At 34.1% G+C, this 6,000-nt stretch overlaps 1 long non-coding RNA gene across 1 annotated transcript; it reads left to right on the top strand.

Moving 5' to 3' along the window:
- The first annotated feature begins 3,468 nt into the window (after positions 1-3,468).
- LOC147393345 (uncharacterized) lies at positions 3,469-4,294 on the top strand. Its single transcript, XR_015181922.1, has 2 exons — positions 3,469-3,662; positions 4,015-4,294. It is a non-coding gene; the product is annotated as an uncharacterized LOC147393345 (long non-coding RNA).
- The last annotated feature ends 1,706 nt before the right edge of the window (positions 4,295-6,000 follow it).

The raw sequence follows: 6,000 nt of genomic DNA, 5'->3' as shown, positions 1-6,000 counted from the left end.
TAAAAGGAAAATGCTGAAATGACAAAAAGTATTTACTGCGATTCTCACAAGTCTGACGTGGGATGTGCACATAACCATAGATTTGTTTCCTTGTGATACAAGTAAAAATCATCTACAATTATGTATGCATGTCCACTTTATAATTGTGAGAATCAGAGTAAATCCAGTGTCACCCCAACACGACTCATTCTAAAAACCCAAAAAGCTAACAATGAGGGTGTCTAAAATATTGACCAAATGACATAAGGGTTTTTAAAGTCTAAACTACCCAAAAAAAAAAAATAATTTGGGAGTGGGGCCCAAAAAGAAGAAAGTGTGCAGTGAGAGGGGGCAATGGGCATCTCATCAATTTAAAAACACATGGGCATCTCCAATATTGACCAAAATATAGGGGGAAAGAAATAAGTATCAAAAAAGTTGAGGGTGGGCAGTTGCCCCCCTTCTTCCGCCCGATCTCTACCGTACAAGGCAACTTCTAAAAATTTCATTAAGAAAATTTTGGCTGTGAGCTAAAATAAAAAAAATTGTCAGAGAAGCATGTTTGTTAGTTACGATTTTTCGCTTCACTAGCTTTTGTGGGAAGTCCAAAATTATGTTTTTTGATAAACCTTGCACGGACTTGCTTTCACGTGCAAGTCACTATGAGAAGCCAACATCGAAAGACGTATTGGAATGAAATAGCGATTTCACCCCTTATTCTTTTTAACTCATAGATTAAACGACAAAATCAATTCGATCTCTCTCTACTACTTCTTTGTCAATTTCTGTAACAAACAAGATTCTCTCAGACGCAATTTCCTAAACTCTAAGCTCTTGCTTCTCCTATACACAGATTCCTAAAACAGAAGTTAGAATATATAACAAACAGACCCTAAGCATAAAACTTTGTAGGATTATTGGCCTACTTGAGTGTCAGAATGGAAATACACAACATGAATCATAAGAAGGAGACTTGACCTTGTTGATCAACACTATACATCACAAGTTGTGAGGCAAAGAAATCGATCCTACAACTAATTTCTAAGCTCACATTGGACATGAAAATATTATATAGTTTCTTTAAAAAAAAAAAAAAAAAAAAAAAACAGACTCTGGATGAAACCCCACCCTCACAAGCTTGCCCATTCAAAAGAAAAAGGAGAGAAATGAAAACAGGTGGGTAGTTGTCACTGTACTACCATATATAAGGTTGCTTAGTGGATGTCTTACGTGGGTTTCATAATCTTGGTAATCTGGATAATCAGATCAATGGACTCCAACAAAGATGATTCCTATATAAAAAGTTACGGAAAATTTCTTAAATACATCCTAATATAGGGTTTTCTTGCTAAATACCCCTTAATTTTTGAGTGTTAACATATGAATACAGTTAGTGAACATTTTGAATTAACTTGGCTTTAGAAAAAAAAATATGTAAATCACTTAGAATACCCTTTCAATACAAATAAGTTTACTCCTTCATGACTGTCTATCTCACTTGGTATATTGGAGATTTCGACATCCAAAATGAACCTAGGTATTCCAAGTGAATTACAGTGAACACTTTATTTTGTTTTCAAACAACAAATTCGTTGCCTCAGAACAAATATTTTTTATTCATCGTTTATGGTTCACCGTTAGAACCTTGACATATTCAGATTATAACTATTGGAGTTTGTGCTTACATGGTCGGAATCGTGTGTTATTTATTGAGTCAACCGAATCCAACTATTTATACAATGTAGTAATGGGCGGTCTGGCCCGGATTCAGTGCGTTGGAAAATTTTGAACCCTACCCCAGCCTTGCGTAATCAATACCAAGACCCTAACCCTTATTTTTCAGGTTCGGTCGAGTTAGTGAGCCTAATTGAAAATCCTAATTCATGTAAGACTTTCCTTTATGTGATCCACATGATTTTGGTTTCAAAAAATGTTTGGATTTCCTAAATTCCAATCATAATGAAAATTTAATTTAATGAATAAAGAGTTCGATTATTTAAAGTTTTCTTGATGGGTTAGAAAACATGATTGGAATAAAAACTCTTTGGCGCTCTATCTCCACCTTTGTAAGTAAAGATTATTGAATCATTTATCTCCATCAAGAATATATTATTTTGAAAGTAAATGAGAAGAGAGAGAGAGAGAGAGAAGGTGAGTCAAGAAAATACGGAGCCATGAACAAGTTTGAGATGGTCGTTGATTGCATTCGTCAGTGATTATGAGAGCAACAATTTAAGCAATGAAAGAAGGTCACTACAAAAAAATTGCAAAAAAAGAATAGACGTTTAAAACGGCATTAAGCCGTTTTTATTTAAAAACGGTATTAAACCATTTTACCTCTTAAAACCGTTTTATTCCAATTATAAACGTCGCAATATCCGTCTCAGTTTATTAAAACGAATTCGTTCTAACCTGTTTCTCTCTCTCTCTCTCTCTCTCTCTCACAGTCGCTCCTCGATCTCTCTCTCTCTCGATCGAACTCTAGATTGATCCATTATCGTGCAAGTCTCTCTCTCAGTCTCTCCTTCTCTCTCTCTCTCTCTCTCTCTCTCTCTCTCTCTCTCTACAGTCGCTCCCTCATCGACCTCTCAATCTCATCTCTCTCCCTCAGAGATACGAAACATAGGAAATCCGAAACGTATTTGAAAGCAGAGCAAACCAAGTTTGTCTCTGAAATCTTTTACAGAGAGCGAAATCAAACCCTAACTTTAGCATAAAGCAGAGCAATTGCTCGATTCGTAGATAGAAAATGGCGATAGGGACATCAGATCTTGAGCAACACAAGCTTTCGTTCTTCGACAAGGTTGTTTGATTCATAGTGTTCTTTCGAAATTTAGGTTAATTTGCTTTTAAAATTACGATTAATTTCTCTGAAATTGTTGTTTGCTTTGCTTTTGATTTTGCTATAATTAGTTGATGACATCTTCCGAAGACATCAGCAGCTCAAGAGAGCCTCTTATTGATGAAAATTGCTAATGCGAGAGCTATTCTGTTTATGCAGTAATCCTTCAATGAGTTTTTCTTGATACCAGTCTATTGGTTTCTATCAGTCAAATAATATTTTGATTCTTGAATTTTTTTGATAATTTACTTGATAATCGTTATTTTTGTATGAGACTTTCAAATATCATATTATCATGTTATATATATATTAAGGGAAATGCTGATCAAAAAATTTTTCACTCTTAGTTGCCCCTATAAGGGATTGGAATTTATAGTATTTGTGACTCCTTAATGGATTTCTTAGAATTTCTAAAAGTACTTTCTTTTACTACTGTTTGAGAGTTTTCATTAGTGAAAACATTCCTAGTTGGGATTATAGTAGGACCTTATAAAATGGAGGTCATAAGCAGCATTTGGTAAATTGTTTGTGTAACCTCCAATTGTTTTCATGCCAGCTACTACTTCTCATGTGTTCTTATTTTTTTCTTAATAATTATCAATTAAATCTCTAGGAACTCCATTGTATGATTCTTCTTTGTCAATAGATCCATGTGAAAAATGTTGTTAGTATTATTTATTTTTTGTATGTCACAATTCGTATTCATAATTGATTTTATCTTGATTGTTTCTAGGGCCTGATAGCTTTGATATCCTTCAAGGACACTTGAAAGCTACCAAACTTTTGATATTAAACTATGCAACTCAGGGGATTTTGTCATCATTTTTCTTCAAATATGCAGGTTAGATTGTTCTTCTTCAACCTTCTTATTCTTCACCAAATCTTTAAGTAGGATATATTGCATCATATATCACGGACACTAAAATGAGAACAAAAAATTCCCATGTTAGACATCTTGAGAAAGTTGTAGGGGAAAATACTTAGTAAATTTATCTTTTCGATTTACACTCATTCTAAATCGGTGGCTTTTATGAACTAGTGTTCTATACATTAGTAAATATTTTTGGATCCTTTATCTTAGGCACTTTTATTTGTATTCAATTTATTTCTGCTTCTGATTGAGCTGCCTTTGGAGCTGAATAATGGACATAAAGGTTTCTCACCTTATAGTCCTTGGTTCTTTGGTTGATCAGGAACACTTGCTTCTCGGACACTCCTTTGAAGGTGCGGAAGCTCATCATGAGATTATGCAATGTGGTGATATGAAAGACTGCTCGATTGGCAGTTGTGGGCATTGTGGGGATCTTAAAGAAGATAGGGAGGGATGGAAGTGATGGCATTGCTTCCTTGTAGGCACTTGCGCTTGTGTAACGATTGTGAAAGGTTTATCGATGTATTGTAATTTTAGATTTGTAAATTATGACTCAATTGTAACTCTTTTTGTGCATAAATTAATCTGATAGAGAACCTCGACGTCCCCTATTTTGAACATGGCTAATAGGTGCACAGAAGAAAAAAAATTTAAAATTAAATGTTTTTTAAAAGTTTAGATATCAGTTTATAATAATTTTAGATATCGATTTGTAACCATTGTCTAAAGTCTTAGACTTACGACATCAGTCTTATAAAATCCGATGTCTAATATATTTTTGGGTTATATAAACACATATTTGGAACGGTTTTTAGCCGTTCCAAATGTATTAACGACGCCTCTATTACTGAGGGTTTCATACTAGATTAGGAACGGTTATAAACAGTTCCTAATTGCCATATTTGTTGTAGTGGGCATTCAAATTTATGTTGGCTTATTGGTTGGTTGTCCTTGATTTTGAGTGTTTCTTAAGCACGTGAATGTATAAAAATTAATATGCCACATTCAAATAAACATTATATTAAAACCGTAATGATTTCCTGACTCGAAAATTTTCACTCAATCTGTACTCGGCTGATATGGCTAGGGCATAGAACTGTTGATCATTTTCCCAGTCTATGGTTCCTGCTGCATATAGATCGAGTGAAAATTTTCAAGTTAGATCACAACTCATATTTGAAGTACTATCAATTTCAAAGATTCAAACAGGTAAAAATCTAGTATGTATGAGAAATTAGTTTAATTTTTTTAACAATCATTTTATAGATATTCATGACCAATTGTTTTTAGCCTTCGCTAATCTATATTGTTATACAGTTTTTTTTTTTTTTTGTTTTTAATAGACCTTAGCCCAAAATAGTGAGCTGAGGTCAAGGTCCTGACCATAATAAAAAAAAATAAAAAGATTTTTCGGTGGGCTGGTCCAGGTTAGCGGATAAACCAGCCCAATGTAGACCAACCACCTAACACTGGTGGCAAGGCATCTTTTTTGCTTAATATGTAACCGGCCCTTCTATTGTTTAATCCCATTTAATTTTTGTTGTAACTAACAAACAATGTAAAATCCAACTCAACTGTAGATATCTGGAAAGAAAATTGAAATTTATGGGGAAAAAAGTAAAATATCTGGTTTCTTAATATAAATTCAGTTAAAAAATAGGGAAGAAAAATCCAAGCTTCATCGATAATTCAATGTATCTTAGTTTGAGAACCTTCAAGGAATCCATTTTTTTCGAAAGGCCTTGTCTCTATAGGACATATTTTCATAGATGTTGCCGTTCATGTGTTTATAATGTGCAATTTAGAGAACCCCTCCAGGTATCGATGATTATTAGAGGTACCCCTATACTTTAAAATTAACGGCATACATCCCTTGACCACGTCTTGTATGAGAGACTAATAGAAAGTGACCAAAATATATTGTCTTCAACTAGGATAGAAATTAAATCCCCCTCCCCCACCCACCCCAACCAAAGAAAAAAACCAACGTATTTAGCCCTTGACGACTCTAGTAGGAATGGCATGTGTAGATGGAAACTCCACATCAGATGATTTGCATCTTAAAAGAAAGGGTCTTGATAATTTGACTCTCTTTTTTGAACACCCTTTGAATGTTTCTTTCACAAAATCGTAGATCTTTTGTTTTGAGATATACAATGATAGATCTTTATGGTTTTGTACGGTTCTATGAAGAGAGCGTACAGAAAAAGAGAGTCAGATTGTCAGTTGCATATTGAGAAAGACGTGGAGCTGTTAAGGAGAGAGTTGACAAATTGCAAATAGGTCCTAATGACGCCAAATCATGATT

This window comes from Akebia trifoliata, chromosome 10, assembly GCF_017979445.1.
Source record: "Akebia trifoliata isolate Shusen 1 chromosome 10, ASM1797944v1, whole genome shotgun sequence".
Taxonomy (NCBI): domain Eukaryota; kingdom Viridiplantae; phylum Streptophyta; class Magnoliopsida; order Ranunculales; family Lardizabalaceae; genus Akebia; species Akebia trifoliata.
The sequence above is the reverse complement of the archived record's forward strand: the minus strand, read 5'-3'. Positions and strand labels throughout refer to the sequence as shown.